Genomic DNA, 16,286 nt, shown 5'->3' on the forward strand with positions numbered 1-16,286 from the left:
AAATCAGGTCACACCCACGGGTTCCAGGATGTGTAGGGGGGTCACTATTCAACCCACTACGGGGATCAAGAATGATTCCAAAGTTTTTGTACCCAGCAACCAAAAGAATGAAGTTTGCATGAACCAATAAGAAAAGGCTATGAAAGGAGCATGTTTTTGAAGATGGGGCCAAAGTTCTGAGTAGATTCTAATCTGTGCAGGTGGAGCTGGAGCTGGATAGGGTGCCCCGCCCTCCGCAGAGCTCTAGTGGGTTCAATTTCTTTGCTTCTCTTTTGGTGCTAAGTTCAGGGACTGAGGCATCGGTGGGTGGGTCCAGCATGGCGCCACCCTGCTCCCGGCCGGGCCTCAAAGATGGCCGCAGCCACTGGGAGCAGACATGTTTGTGCCACGTGACCCAGGGCCGGGCCAGAGGCGGCTGAACGTGACGTACGGTAGAGGCGGGGCTCCTCCCCCGCAGCCCTGGCGTCGAGCGTCTCGTGACAGGTACTTCCGCTCGGGGCGGCGGCGGTGGCGGAAGTGGGAGCGGAGCCGGAGTCTTGGCCATAAAGCCCGAGGCGGCGGCGGCGGCGGCGTTGGAAGCTTGGACAGGCCGAGGAGCCCCCCGGAATCGGAGCTTGGACTTTCCTTCGCTCCTGTCGTCCCGTCGTCTCCTCCTCGGCGGAGCCCTCGCGACGCGCCCGGCCCGGAGCCCAGCGGAGCGGCCGCGGTAAGTGGCGGCCCGGCCCCATCCCCCTCCCGGCTCTCGGTCGCCGGTACGCGCCGTCCGCGTCTTGGGCAGGCCCGGCCCGGTCTTTTGGGGAGTTCCGTGTCTTCGTGCCCGGCGGCAGTGTGGCCGAGCGTCCGCGGGGGTGTCAGAGGTCGCCGGGTGTGACCCCGGCTGGCGCCGCGCACGCCTGTTTCCCGGGGCGTCCGGCCCGAGACGGCCAGGGCGACTTGGCCTGGGCGGCCCGGCACTGGGGCGGCGGCCGAGGGCGGGGGCCGGCCGACCAGCGGCGGGGGTGCCGCCCACCCTGCCCCGGTGCCAGGCAGAGCCGCGTGTCCGCCGTCCGGTTCTACCGACGCGGGTGATGGTCCCCGACGCCGCGAGTCCGCGGAGACCCGGGTCACGTGCCGCGGGATCCCTCGGGCGCCTCGGGCTCCCGGGACTGGGAGCTTTTTATCACAAAGACGTTATGGTGAGGCGTGGAAGAAGTTTCCAAACTTGCTGGGGGAAAGACGGTGGCTGGGTGCAGAGCTGTGTTTGGTTCGGACCGCAGCGGGGCCCGCTTAGGGCGTTCAGTTCGGGCTTCCCCGAAAGGAATGGTTCGCAAAACTGGGGAAATTGAAAATAACAGTAGCAAACATTGGAGCGGTTACTGCATGTTAGGCAGCGTGGCGGTATTTTTGCACCGATTATTGTGTTTAATTCTCAGAATAGACTTCTCAAGTACCATTATTGTGCCCACTTATAGATAGGGGAATGGAAGATCGGAGAGGTTAAGTCGTTTGCCCAAGGTCGCAGAACTAATAAGTTATGGAACGGAGATTCGAGTCCAGGCACCTAGACTCCAGAGCACTGTGCTCGGCCTCTGGATTGTACTGCTTTCTGATGTCTCTGAAGCTTGTGGAGTATCTTTTGCCACCTGGTATCTGCGTCTCTCCGCCTCCTTTCTTTCTAGTGATGTCATTTTGGCAGCCTTTTTTGGTGGCATTAGTTTTGCCTTAAAACCATAACGTATTCCATTTGCAGTTGTGAGTTTTAACACGCTTTTTTGTTTTTAAATAGTGTAGCGCCAGGAAACTGGGAGTTCTAGTGTCATAACAGAGTACTCAATTGAGGTTTGAAAGTTTTTGTTACCTACGTCTTTTGTCAAATGAGTTGGGCTAGCAGTCCTGCCATGTGGACCTTTCTTGAAGCCTTAGTGCATGGGTGTCCAGCTAGCTGGTTCTTTCCTGTTGAAAATACTGTATCTTCTCTTTGGATTCCAAAAGAACAGGCTCTTGTCTCTTCCTTGTGACTGAAGCAGCTGATTACCCACATGACTTCTCATCCATGGATTGATAAAGTCTCCTATTGGTGTGCTTCTCTCTTCAGACTTAGGAGAGTTTGTTCAGATTTGAGTCTAAGAACTGGGAAGTGAGTTGTGAGTACTTCTCCTGAAGATCTTGTCCAAACCCTGTTGTAGTCTGATTTCTTTCTTTTTTTTTTTAAACTTTGTTTGCCAGCCTGATATACTTAAGTGGCTATTAAGTGTGGTAGTCTTAAGTATTGTTTACATTTAGAGGAGTGTAATGATGAGTAGCGTTTCATCCATTCATCAGATGTTTTGAGTATCCACCATGTATCAGGCATTGCCTATTGACTCAGGGAGATAGGCCTGGTTCCTATCCTCAAGGAATTTAAAGATGGTGAGTGATCATGGCCAGGAATTCTCTTGTGGAATGGCTTGGTGGTAGAATTTGAGATTTTTTTGTAAAGAGGAGTTATTTTTCATCTCAGCAAGTGCTTCCAGAGTAATCCAGGCAGCACGATGTTCTGGGTAACTTGGAAGCTTTGTTCATTTTAACAACAGCATTTGATTTGGTTTGCTTTTGAAGAGAGTTCGTAGAAGATAATATCATAGTTTCTAAATTGGTCGTGTTTTTTGAAGGGTAATTTTCATCTCTAAACTTGTTTTACCTTTTGCTCTCCAGCATTTTTTGTTGTTCACTGAAGAGGGGGTTGGTGTCACTGTCTTCTTACAGTGCGGATGTCAGCTTCGGGGGCTGCCTGAGCAGAGGTGCACTTGGCAGGCTGGGGCTGCTGCTTCAGCCAACAGTGAAAGTTTCATGTGCCGCCTCCCAGTCTCAGTACCAGTATCATCCGAGACAAAACCCTCCGGCCACCCGACGTCCCACAAGTCCTCTGGTTCCCCTTCTTTAAGAGGGAACGTGAGTTTTGCATTTGTGGTAGAATTTCAGGAGTAGAGAAACAGAAGGGGGAGGGGAATGTAGAAGATACTCCAAAACAGCTTTATTTGGACATTTTTTCAGGTAATTGTTAGCAACCTCAAGGAGCAAAAATATTTCTTGGTGCCAGCCAGGCCTAACCCCCTGCCCCAACCCCATAATCAAAGAGCATTGCTTTATAGTACAGTGTGGCTTTGAATCCAATTCCTGACCCCACCACCAAGCCAAGCAGAAGGCTTTGGTTGTTTGATTAGCTCTTAATAAATTCCCAAAGGGACCTGCGCTGAGAACATCCGTGCCCTTAGGTTTGGAGTTAGTCTTTCTATGCAAAGGTGTAGCAAACCCAGACCACACACGTGGGAGAGCCGTTTTATGCACTATTTCTTTTTGAGATTTGACGTAAATATTTACCATTATTACTGTCGTGAGTTTTCTAGCTCTGCGTGTACGTGATCCACATATGGCTGAGGAGAACTCATCGGGCTGTTGGTCTGGGAGTTAAGAGTCCGCGTGTTCCGGGGAGGTCAGGGGGAGTCCTCCTCAGGCATGAGGCCCAGACGGTGGTTCACCCGGCACTGATGTCATCCCTGAAGGAGGCTGGAGCTGGGGAAATTAGCTCCCCCCACTTCGCTGCGCCTGGCTTTCTGCTGCTTCCTGCCCCCCCTGTAAGGTGGCGGTTGTATTCGCGGCATCTGCCCCTCTGCGCGCGGGCACCCCCGCGTCTGTGGCCGCCGCCCGCTAGAGCTGTGCGCCTCTGCCTGCGGTTTGCTGCGGTGTGCTGGTCTCTTCAGCTGTTTGCTCTCGCGCCTTCCCTGCATTTTCTGCTCCTTCCTTCCCGCGTGGGGCATTAAACACAGAAAAATAGTTTGCGCTTATATCTTAAAACTTGCTAATGGCGGTCGTGGTTAGTGTGATTTGTGAATCAAAAGTAAGAGTGATGCGGTGCGGGAAATCAGAACAGGCTTTTTAGCACCGTCTCCGACTAGTTTCAATTTTAGTACTCCAGGCTGTGATTTCAAAAACAATTTAAGAATAGCTACATGCAGAATGTCTCCATGGGGGAGGAAGAGAGCTTGGGAGTTGGTTCCAGTGGTGACATGCAGTATTGGCCTTGTTCATCTTCCTGAAGATGCCGGGCTGAGTGCAGGGGATCTCAGGCCTCGCCCGGGGCTCTCAGTTTTGGTGATGCCGTCACTGGCGCGGAGATCAGTCTCACTGATTCTGTTGTCCATTTACTGGTTGTCTAGGACTGCTTGCTGTCCGGACGGAGCAGGTTTGAGCGAGCCCATCAAGGGAGGCAGGGACCTTGCTTGGCTCTCAAGTGGCCTTGCGTGCGTGCCCGCCCCCAGGTGCAGGGAAGCGCCTTCTCTGGTCTCCCAACCCTCTCACGGCTAGAGGGCTTGCTCCTACTACTGCCTTTGCTGGACTTACGCTCAGCTCAGTTAGGGAATACTTGAAAATTTCCATTGTGAAGTAAAAAGTGACATCATTGGTTTCCAATCTTGGTATGCGGTTTTAATTTTAAAAATTTATGGGCTTCCCTGGTGGCGCAGTGGTTGGGAGTCCGCCTGCCGATGCAGGAGACGCGGGTTCGTGCCCTGGTCCGGGAGGATCCCACGTGCTGCGGAGCGGCTGGGCCCGTGAGCCATGGCCGCTGGGCCTGTGCGTCCGGAGCCTGTGCTCCGCAACGGGAGAGGCCACAACAGTGAGAGGCCCGCATACCGAAAAAAAAAAAAAAAAAAAAAAAAAAAAAATTTATTACCATTTGAATTGTTTGAGAGTACACAACAAAGCTACTATGAATTAACCTTTAAAAAGCTGATAATAACGGCACAGACTTTATGAAAAATAGTGCCTCTTACATGTGTTACTCACTCAGTCAGGCTACCGACAGTTCTCTGTGTACTATAGGCCAGGGGCCCCAGAAATAACTCTGGGTCGTTTGGGCAGCCCACAGGTTAAGAGCCTCCTCCACCCTCTCCTGTTCAGTTGATGGTTGTTAAAGAGCGTTCATTTTTTTTTAAAAAAAATTATTTATTTATTTATTTATTTATTTATGGCTGTATTGGGTCTTCATTGCTGTGCACGGGCTTTCTCTAGTTGTGGTTAGCCGGGGCTACTCTTTGTTGCACTACACGGGCTTCTCATTGCGGTGGCTTCTCTTGTTGCGGAGCACGGGCTCTAGAGCGCAGGCTTCAGTAGTTGTGGTGCACGGGTGTAGTTGCTCCGCGGCATGTGGGATCTTCCTGGCCCAGGGCTCGAACCCGTGTCCCCTGCATTGGCAGGCGGATTCTTAACCACTGCGCCACCAGGGAAGTCTGCATTCATGTTTTGTAGAAACTTTTCCTACATGGTATTTGTCTTTCAGTGTTTTTAAATGTTTGAATAGTGCTTAACAGTTCACATAGGATTTCAGCTGGTGTTCACAGCAGCCCTGCAGGCTTAGAGGGTGGCTGAGCCTGGGTGCTCAGGTGGCCCGGCTACTCTAATGCTAGTCTGGGTCTCCTGAAACACAGCTGAGGCTCTTTCTGATGCACACGCTTGGCTTTTTGATTATTCATGATTGTTGTAAAGCACTCAGCATTTGACTCCTTATAAAAATGTATCTTTCCTCCACTACTTTTTATTTAAAATGACATTTCTGTTTTGCTGATTATTAAATAAGTCGTTTTTAAAGAAAAAAAAAAAGCTAGGAAAATACAGAAGTAAAAAGAAGAAAAATTCAAGTCACTACTCCGAGGAAGACCAGAGTGTTAACTGGTTATTTTCTTCTCATGAATGTATACTTTGATATCTTCCTTTAATGAGATTGAATTTTTAAAGTATGGTATGAGAGATTAACTTTGGAGGGCCCTGGATATTCTTTGGATCCTTTGACCGGTGGGACCCCTCTAGATAGACACTCAGTGGTGGGAAGCTGGGATCAGGAGACTAGCTGTATTTTTCAGGTGTTTAGTGGCAACAGGTGAAGAACCTGATGCGTTCAGTACCATAATAAGGTTTTTTTTGCTGTGGTGACGGTGGATCAGTAAGTTGTTGCAACTTGTCTTTTCTACGTTTTAGCGGACTATGAATTTGCAGTAGGGCGTGTGGAAAGTGTACAGATACGTGAACAACTTCGGGAGTTTTCATCAACTCAGAAGCCCCCTTGCGCCTCCTTCAGGTCCTTGTCATCCCCTCCTGCTGCTTTTCAAAAAAATGTTCTAGTTTTCCATTTACCTTTTTTAAAAAAAATATTCATTTATTTATTTAGGCTGCACTCAGTCAGTTGTGGCATGCGGGCTCTTAGTCGTGGCATGCATGCAGGATCTAGTTCCCCAACCAGGGATCGAACCCTGGACCCCTGCATCGGGAACTTGGAGTCTTACCCACTGTACCACCAGGGAAGTCCCTCCTCCCGCTGATTTTTAACACTGTAGTTTAATTTTGTCTGATTCGGACTTTGTGTAAATCATACACTGTGTATCCTTTTGTATCTGTTTCTTTGAGTCATTGTGGCCTGTGAGATTTTCTTTTGGGTGCAGTGGTAACTCCATTTTCATTGCTCAGTAGTATTTGATTATATGATATACCGTAGTGTTTTTATTAACTTATTGATGGGCATTTGGGTAGCTTGTAGTTTGTGGATGGTAAAAATAATGCTGTATCGGGACTTGCCTGGTGGTTCAGTGGTTAAGATTCCACGATTCCACTGCAAGGGGCACAGGTTCAGCCCCTGGTCAGGGAAGTCCCACATGCCACGCGGCGTGGCCAAAAAAAAAAATGCTGTATGAATATTCTTGGGTTTGTCTTCTGACGACTTTATGCACACATATCCATAAGTTAATACTGAGGAGTGGAAAGTTTTAGCATATGTGTCTGTATATTGCTAGGGCTGCTATAACAAATACCACAGACTGGGTGGCTTAAATAGCAGAAATTTATTTTCTCATGATTCTGGGGCCTAGAAGTCCGAGACCGAGGTGTTGGCAGGGTGGTTTCTTTAGAGGCCTCTTTCCTCGGCTTGTAGGTGAATGTCTTCTCCTTGTGTCCTCGTATGGTCTTTTCAGTGTAGGGGTCTGTGTCCTAACCTCCTCTTACAAGGACACCAGTCTGATGAGGGCCCACCCTCATGACCTCGTTTAACTTTACTCACTCCTTTGAGAGCTCCATCTCCAAATGCAGTCACATTTTGACATTTTGAGGTACCAGAGGGTAGGACTTCATAAATTCTGGGGGTGGGGGACGACAAAATTCAGTCTGTAACGGTGTGTGTTCAGTCCGTGGTGGTCAACACCGCCAGCTTTCCAGAGCTGCGTACCGCTTTACACCCCCATCGGCGGTATGTGATAGTTCCGGATCTTCCGCGTCTTTGCTGACGCTTATTTTCATTTTGCCCTCGTGGTGTTAGCATCGTAGCTCCCTCCAGCACCAGCATGGGCAGTCCTTGAGGGGGTGGGGAGGTTGCTTCTGGAGCCGTATGTGTCATAACTTGAGACTGCCTCTTGTAAATGCTTTTTAAATCCGTTGGGGATAGAAAAGCAGAATGACTTCCGTCTAGTGAGCCGTTAGCCCCCCTTAGTTGCCCTTATGGGTTTCTTTTTGCATTTATAATCTGGACTCATTCCTGGGGATGGAATTGGCTTCAAAGTGTCACCTGTAGGGTATAAATCTAGCCATGGTAGAGAGTGCTTTCATTGACGTTCTTCTTTGGTCTGACACTTGCATCCTTAGAATATTGGATTCCCTCATACACGTGCTAGGAATAGGTCTGATTTGCATGTTCTGACTGACCGTTTAGATGTTAGTTGGTGTTTGACCAGCTGCTTTCTGGCTGCGTGATCTTGAGCTTTGTGCATCCACTGTAGACCTCGGTTTGATTGGAATAGTATTACATGCACCTGCCCCTCCCCCACTCTCATCTCCTTGAGGGCAGGGGTGAATCATTATTCTAGCATGGTTCTTGAAATATAACTCAGTAAACTTAAAAATATTTTTCCAGTTCTCACTTTGGACACTGTTTTACTATTTGTAGCATGTAAGTTTTGCTTCTGGGCCAGTGATTAATATGGATAGCCTTCCTGAATGATAAATTATGTGTTCTGTGTTCATCTGACCCAGTTTTATTGTCTACTGTAAGAAAATACTGCTGACAGCTGTGGGGAGTATCAAATTAAAAACACTGGAGGTTTAGGAATAATTGTAAAAACAAGACAGGTGAGAGTCACACAAACAGTAGAAGTGTTCAGTGGCTGGGTTAGGTGGTGCTGAGTAGATTTTGGATGAATTGATAGGGAGGGGAGACTCGGGAAAGCCCTTGTCGTTGGAGGGAATGGTGTAGCAAAGGAATGGAGGTGGGCGAACGTAGGGCACATGGAGGGACGATGGTACCTCACCTTGGGGAATGGCAGTATGTCTGGGGGCCAGACTGGGGGGGGAGGGCACAGACTCCAGTGCCACGTTGAAGGAGTTACGTTTAACAGAGTGGCACTTCTCTGGGTGATGCTAGGAGAGGGCATAATCCTTTCATTTGAACCTCACAGTCCTGTTGGGTAAGACCGGTGCTGTCCCAGTCATGGATTTATAGATTGCCTAAAGACACCCACAGTCAGAGGTGGGTGGGGCTAGGACTGCAATACAGGCGGGTGCGTAAGCCTTCAGAGGGGTGCTTGCTCAGAAGTGCCTGCAGCACAGGTTAAAAGTAGGAGCTGGTTTGGGGGATGGGCTGCAGAAAGAGAGCAGTTAGCTTGGTTTTCTTCTTGAGCCAGCCAGCCCATGTGGACACTTGTGACCAGTTTATGGGCAGTGTTTTATTGGCTAAATGCCTGAGATAATCTAGGGTTCATATCAAACGTTCAAGCTATTGAAAAATAGTTGTGTGTAACTCTCTCTTGTTTTCCATTCTGTCTTAACCAACAGGTTAAAAAAAAAAAAAAAGGCACTGTCATCGTGGTCTGTCAGTACAGACTCTTCGCTCTTGGTTTGGCACTTGCATTTAGATCGGTAGGAGCATCATAGTCAAGAATCTATTGATCGTAACAAGAATTGCTTTCCAAGGAACTTGATTCTTTGAGAAAGTGGCTTTCGTTTTTGCCCGCTCCACACACGAATGTGATACCTTGGACAAAGTATATATACACACACACACAAATAATCTTACATTTTGTAGAGCTTAATGGTTACCTTGTTGATGCTTCACTTCCAAGTTCAAACTAAGCAGCAGCATTTGCCTTGTCAGAATCTTTTTGCAGATGCAAGACCAGCCTGAAAGAACATGCTCAGCATCCCGACTAGCGCTCCGTAGTCCAGGTTGGCAGAGGTGTCTTTAACCCCAAGGATGGTGAGAAGAATAGCACCTTCTTTTTTTTTTAAAGATAAGTACTTTTTTTTTTTTAAATTTATTTTTAGCTGCGTTGGGTCTTTGTTGTTGCGGTGCGTGGGCTTTCTCTAGTTGCAGCGAGCGGGGGCTACTCTTCGTTGCGGTGCGTGGGCTTCTCATTGCGGTGGCTTCTCTTGTTGTGGAGCACGGGCTCTAAGCGCACGAGCTTCAGTAGTTGTGGCTCACGGGCTCTAGAGCGCAGGCTCAGTAGTAGTGGTGCACGGGCTTAGTTGGTCCGTGGCATGTGGGATCTTTCCGGACCAGGGCTCGAACTCGTGTCCCCTGCATTGGCAGGCAGATTCTTAAGCACTGCGCCACCAGGGAAGCCCAGGATAGCACCTTCTATGGAAGAAAATAGCCCTTGTAAACTTTAGTGATCGGTTTTATTTAAGTGTTCTTTTAAAGCGTTTTTGAAAAGAGGGATGCTTTGACTGTTCTGTTTCTTTTGAAATATAAATTTCCAGGTAGTGAGTTTTCCAGCAGCATCTGACTGAATTGGCTGGGTTTTTCTGTAGTAACAAATACTCTCAAAATGGCCAGCGTGTTCAGTATGGATTTTCCAGGGGCTCTGTGTCATCCTTACTCCAGCTGAAGAAGCAGCCACAACAGTGTGGGACGCTGTTGGCTGTCTTGGCGAAGTAAAGGAGAACTGTTGGAGGGTCTTGCTCGCGTGGTTAAGTGTTAAGTGTTCCAGCCCAGAGGTGACACGTCACTTCTGCTCACAGCTCACTGGTTAGAGTGAGTCACACCGCACAAGGGATCAAGAGGCACTTGACTTGGAAAGCAGACTTGGGAATATTGGAGCAATGGTGCTGGTTTTACAGTGGCTGGCGTCTGTGGGTAACAGCTGATGGGGGAAAGTGCCTCATTTGTGGATTCTTGTTCCGTTAGCTAGTAATTGAAATGCAAACAAGGATACCAGGTTGCCCATAAATCTTCTCTCACAAATCAGCTTCCTATCGTAAGAAATCTATTTCTTTTAAATGGTAAGTGGGATGATCTCAATTCGAGAGCCTTGCAGTATCCTTCCCACGAAGGAACGTTTGAGTGTGAGCCCTCCCTTGCCTTCTGCATTTTCAGTACCTTCGCCCAGCCCCCCCATCCTTCTGGTGAAGTGCTATCAGAGAGTCTTGAAGTGGTCCTTAGGTCCCATTCCTTCCCTGGACACAGAACCCTATGTTTTTCTACACAAACTGTCTCCAACTTGTCTTCCTGGCTTTATCCTTTTGATGCAGACCCTGTGTTACCCTGACTTGCTGTATTTAACCTTTTCCTGACCACACTTTGTTCCCTGCTTCCTACAGTTTGGTTCCTGCCCCTCCCCTTCATGTCTGTGTTCTGTCTCTTGGCGTCCCGCCTTGCTCAGGCACCACCAGCTTCATTTCCTACGTTTTCCCCACCGTATTCCCACCTTTCACTGAATCCCTGGGACCTGTATATGTGTGTCTTAAACACGTTTTATAGATGTTTTACCTGCTCTAGGAGAGGGTCTGAGGGTAGATCCCAGACTTATTTATTTAAACCAGTAAGCCTTTTGTGGTGGGCGGGCTCCGTGCAGCTTGCGGGATCTCAGTTCTCGGACCAGGGGTTGAACCCGGGCCACGGCAGTGCGAGCGCTGAATGCTAATCACGAGGCAACCGGGGAACTCCCAGATCCTAGGCTAATTTATGTTTTCCCTGCAAAGGTAACCGTATGAAGGAAAGAACTAAAAATACGTTCCCCGAGTGGCTTTTGATAGATACATATACACACACATCTGTTGTGCTCCCTGGTGAAAATTCCTCACCTTGTTTGAAATTGATGGGCCAGAAGCGGGAGGATTGTAGAGGCTTCCTTAAGCAGGGCCACGGGGTGGGTCTCAAGGGAGTTGATAAGCTTCCGTTTCCACTGCTGGAAAATGAGAGTACACTGGTCCCCCCTTATCCCCAGTTTAACTTTCTGCGGTTTTAGTTACCTGCTGTCAACCGTGGTCCAAAAATATTACGTGGAGAATTCCAGAAGTAAACAATTCGTAATTTTAAATTGCATGCTGTCCTGAGTAGCGTGATGAAACCTCGTGCCGTCCTGCTCCTTCCCGCCTGGAATCCCCAACCGTCCACATTCTCCGCTCCAGACGTCCAGGCCTTGACACCGTCATGGCCCCACCATCTGGGATCGCTCCAAGCCATGGTCCTCCTTTAGATGTGTAATCAGGAGGCCGGCAGTGGCATAGCGCCATTTTATCCTCTCACGTCACAAGAAGAGGTGGGGTGAGTACAGTACAGTAAGCTATTTTGAGGGAAATCACATTCACATAACTTTTATTACAGTATATCGTTATCATCTGTTTTGTTATTTGTTATTGCTGTTAATTTCTTTGCATGCGTGGCTGAAAGTTAGACTTTATCATAGGCGTGTGTGTATAGGAAGAACAGAATGTACAGGGTTGGGTGCTGTGTGTGGTTTCAGGCATCCACTAGGGTTTGACCGTGTGTCCCGTGGATAAGCGGGGGGCTAAGTACCCGCGGGATCCTTGCTACTCTCGTTCTCTTTGGCTCCTGCTCACACTGCAGCGGCTTTGGCAGCAGCCTCACTGGCAAGGTGACGCCATGGAAACGTGAAGGACCCTTCAGCCACGGAGACGCTGCCACCGACGTGGAGCCCTGCTCATCCACTTCTTCAGAGGAGTAGGCGCGCCTCACTGCTAGGCGGCTAGAGTTTTCTAGAATGACGTGTTTCTAAATCACAGAAGCAGTGTAGAAGTCTTAAAGTCCTTCCGATATTTGGTGACCGTACTTCCAGACTTACATTTTTCTGTTTAAAGGGGGTCATACAGTGCACACTCTGTGTCTCTTGCTTGTTCAAGACCTCACTCAGCACCCGTCCTGTCAGTGCCTGCTGTCGCTCGAGGCTGTGTGCTGCTGCTGGCGTAGGCTGGCCGTCCTCTCGGTGAGCACTTCGGTGCCTCTTACCTTTTCTCTGTCACAAAATTATTTACTGTTCATTTTTGCCCACTTACCTGATCGTTTCCCTGAGATGTAGTGGTTATATGTACTTACAATTTGGCATTCATTACTATAGTACCCCCAGGAAGGGTGTGCACTTAATATTTGTAGTCGGAGAGCTCTATTTATATAGTTGCCAATTGTCACGTTTCTTAGTGTTCGCCAGTTTAACTAGTGGGGAAATTTTTTTTTTTTTTTTTTTTTTTTTTAGTGGGGCAGTTTAAATGGTGCCTCATTGTTTAACATTTCCATTTCTTTGATAAATTGATTAAACTTAAAAAAGATTAGCCATTTATTTTTCTTTTGTGAATTGGCTTTTGTTCTTGAAAGCCCATCTGAGGGTTTTAAAAAATATCTATAGCAAGGGACCTCCACGTTGGCACAGTGGTTAAGAATCCGCCTGCCAATGCGGGGGACACGGGTTCGAGCCCTGGTCCGGGAAGATCCCACGTGCCGCGGAGTAGCTAAGCCCATGCTCCGCAACAAGAGAGGCCACTGCGATGAGAAGCCCATGCACCGCAAGTAGAGAAAGGCTGCGTGCAGCAACGAAGACCCAATGCAGCCAGAAATAAAAGATAAATAAATTTATTTAAAAAACAAAAAACATATATACGTATCAAGAATGTTTCTTATATAGTAAGAATATTTTTTATATAGGAAGAATATCAACGCTTTTTCATGTTGCAGTGTTCCTGGCTTGTTTCTTTTGGCTTGGTTTGGTTGATGCTGTGTTTTTGTAGTAGAGAAACTTTTCTGTAGTCACATCTGTCAATTTGTTTTGTTTTCTGGGTTTCATATTATACTTAGGCCTTCTCCTTTCCTAGGACAATGAAAACAATGGTTATTTTTTTCCTCGTACTTAGCACGTTTGGAATTCTTCTGTATGATGTGATGTCAGACTCTTCTTCCAAATGCATAGTTGCCTCAGTATTTCATTGTATTGTCATCCTTTCCTCACTGACCAGAAATTTTTTTTATCACGCACACTAATTTCCCACCTACATGTGTCTTTTGTGAATGCTTCTGTTCCGTTCTTTGTTTCTGGGACAGTGCCGCTGTCTTGCTTGCTTCTCTGCTTCATGATACGTTTTCATAAATTAGGCAGTTTTCCATCTTTCATAGAACTCTGTTGAAGCTGTGCTCAAAGACCTGTTTGCTGCTGATTAAATTGGTGCTCCTCCTACGCTTGTCCTGTTTTCTTGATCAGTTTGTCAGGCAGATTCATTTATCACGAAATTTAGAGGAAGCCTTTTCCCAAGGTGCCCTGGTAGGGGGAAGGAGCTACCTCCAACCCACCTGCCATGTGTCTGGGACAAACACCATATACTTGCTCATTCAGTCAGCAGGTTTTATGGAGCACCTACCACACCACAAGCTCCCGTACAGCAGGAGTTGTACAAACAGTAGAAAACCTTGTTACTGAGCCCCAGAGAGCCTTGGGTTTGGGGGGCAGTGTACGTATCTTTTCATCCTCGTATGTATGCCTGTTGCCTTGTGTAATGGGTTGGAAAGCAAGTATTGGGTTTTAAACTGTGTTTGTGATGCTTTTAAGCATTTCATGTTTTGCCATCTCTGGCCTTTTCTTGCAGTATTTGAGCAGTTACTTCATAATCAGCACTCTGGATGGATTTTTTGGTTAAATTTTAATTTACTTTTTGGCCATGCCATACTGCGTGGTGTGCGGGATCTTAGTTCCCCAACCAGGGATAGTACCCGTGCCCCCTGCAGTGGACGTGTGGAGTTGTAACCGCCGGACCGGCAGTCCCCCGGATGGGTTTTTCTTGTCAACTGTTCTTGTCTAACTTTGACAAGTGAGATTTCTCTTTCTTAGAGAAGGGTTGTTCATAGAAGATTCCATAAGAATGTGCCAGGCTTGGCATGCATTAAAATGTTTCTTTTTACTAATTAATTTTCACAGATACAGAGTAGACCATCGAGCCAGTCTTTATTTTCAGGGCTTTTGAGGAAATGTTAGCCATCTCAATTGGGAAAAACAATTACCTTTTTGACAGAAAAAGTACACTGGGTCAACCAGTTCTTTCTTTTTTCTGTTGCTTGTTATCTTCTAAAGGTGTAGCTCGTCATTTGTGCAGTTGTGATAGGAAGTCCTGTCCGTGGCCTCCTTTGTTGCGGGTACCCACGGTCTGCGAGGGGAGGAGGGTGAAGCCTGGTGCCCAGGACCCCTGTTAGCCCAGTGGAGAGGCAAGGCTGCGTAGTCAAGAGCCCTGGGAGTGGGGGCAGGTCGGGGCGGGAGAGGAGGAGCTCACGTGGGCTGGCCCTGCCGCATAGCCCCTCTCTGGGCACACAGTCAACCAGTAACTGCACCCGTAGCTGCTCACAGGCCAGAATCAAACCCTGTGTGTGTGAATCTGAGAACTACGTTGGTTTTTGGCTTCCTGTCGCTGTGGTGCGGGGGTGGAAGTGCGGTCTGTGGATGCCTGAGCTTGCCTCCTAGGGAAGCGCCCAAGGGAGAGGCGGCTCCTGTCCTGGGGGGCCTCCTTCGGGCTGTGTGACACTTGAAGAGCTACCTACAAAGGGGATGATGTCATGTGAAAAACGATTTGCTAGGAGGCTTCCGGACAGGTGAACAGGCGATGACGCACTTGATGAGTCCAAAAGGCAACCTGGAAAACAAGTCTGTGTCTCCTCTCAACGCCTCCGACCTAGAGATGACCGTGGACCCTGTAATTGCTTGGCTTTGACGTTCAAAACTTGACATTTCGTAGGCTTTAACCTAATAAACACAATGGAAGCATAATTTGTTCTGTATGCCTTTAAAAAAAATCTAACTACATTTTAGAATGTCCATTAATAATACTTGTAAGTCTGCCTGGTATGTATTTAATATATTCTGAATATGTATTTTGAAGGAGGGGCAGAGTATTTTCCCTTCTTGGGTCATTTTTTGGCTGAGAGAAGTGCATGGAGGGGAGGATAGAAGTGGACCTGTGACCCGCCAAACATGCTGACGTGGCAGAACCTGGGAGCAGGCTGTGAGATTCCGGGCCTGGTTGACTGAGATGGTGGTAGGCCTTGAAAACGCGAGGCGGGAGGATCGGGACTGAGGGCCGTTCGAGAGAGCGGCCTCGTGTGCAGCGCTGTGCACGTGACTGCACGGGCGGTGGGCTTTGCGCTTTTCAGCTGTGTTTTTCGAGAGCCCGGGTGGCAAGTACGTGATGGGGCTGAAAGCAGGTTTCCGGTATTCTTATTTTCACATTAATCACATTTTGTCATGGCAGCCTGTCCATACTTACATGTCGAAAGGGAAAGGACAAGAAAACGCAGAGGAGATCATTCTGGGTGAAAGGATTTGCAGCTGAAATAGGCGTGGCGTGAAGCGCCGGAGCCCTGCCCAGGACGATGGCTGTGGCGTGAAAGCAGGAGAGCTTGTTGGGCAGGTGTTGGGTAGCTGGGGGCTGGGCGGGGCAAGCGCAGTGGAGTTGGTGAGGGAAGGGAGCAGGGCGAAGTGCTCCCGAAGAAAGGAGGGACCAGAGGTGCCCAGGCAGTGCTGCGTGCTGCGCTGCCCCGGCCTGTATCAGCTTCCAGTGACACGGAGAGTTCCCAGCTTCCCCTTGCTGCTCATTGGTGATGACGTCACGCTCGGGGCCCCTGAGGACCAGCTCATGGTGCAGTTTTCCTGTTATTGTTGGAGGAACTTGTTGGGTAGGAATTGCTGGCTGTTAGCACATCGGTTTTTCACGTCGTATCCTCCGGCTTACCCACTGGTACAAATTAATTGCCTCAAAAATGGCGTGTTTAATTTTTAAAATTTATTTATTTTATTTATTTATTTTGGGCTGTTTTGGGTCTTCGTCGCGGTGCGTGGGTTTCTCATTGCGGTAGCTTCTCTTGTTGGGGAGCACGGGCTCCAGGTGTGCGGGCTTCAATAGTTATGGCACGCGGGCTCAGTAGTTATGGCTCACGGGCTCTAGGTGCACGGGCTTCAGTAGTTGTGGCGCACAGGCTTAGTTACTCCGCAGCATGAGGGATCTTCCCGGACCAGGGTTTGAACCCG

General features: G+C 48.4%; 1 protein-coding gene across 2 annotated transcripts in view; it reads left to right on the plus strand.

The window, feature by feature from the left end:
• RAB7A (RAB7A, member RAS oncogene family) overlaps positions 1-16,286 on the plus strand; it is a 105,900-nt gene that overhangs the window by 36,461 nt on the left and 53,153 nt on the right. Inside the window, exon 1 of one of the 2 annotated variants that reach the window (XM_059076729.2) lies at positions 485-706. The exons of the other annotated variant lie outside the window; for it this stretch is intronic. The gene's annotated coding sequence lies outside the window, so the exon portion shown is untranslated. Of the gene's footprint in view, positions 1-484; positions 707-16,286 lie in introns of those variants that run through there. 2 annotated transcript variants of the gene reach the window in all.

This window comes from Kogia breviceps, chromosome 10 (assembly GCF_026419965.1).
Source record: "Kogia breviceps isolate mKogBre1 chromosome 10, mKogBre1 haplotype 1, whole genome shotgun sequence".
NCBI classification, from domain to species: Eukaryota; Metazoa; Chordata; class Mammalia; order Artiodactyla; family Physeteridae; genus Kogia; species Kogia breviceps.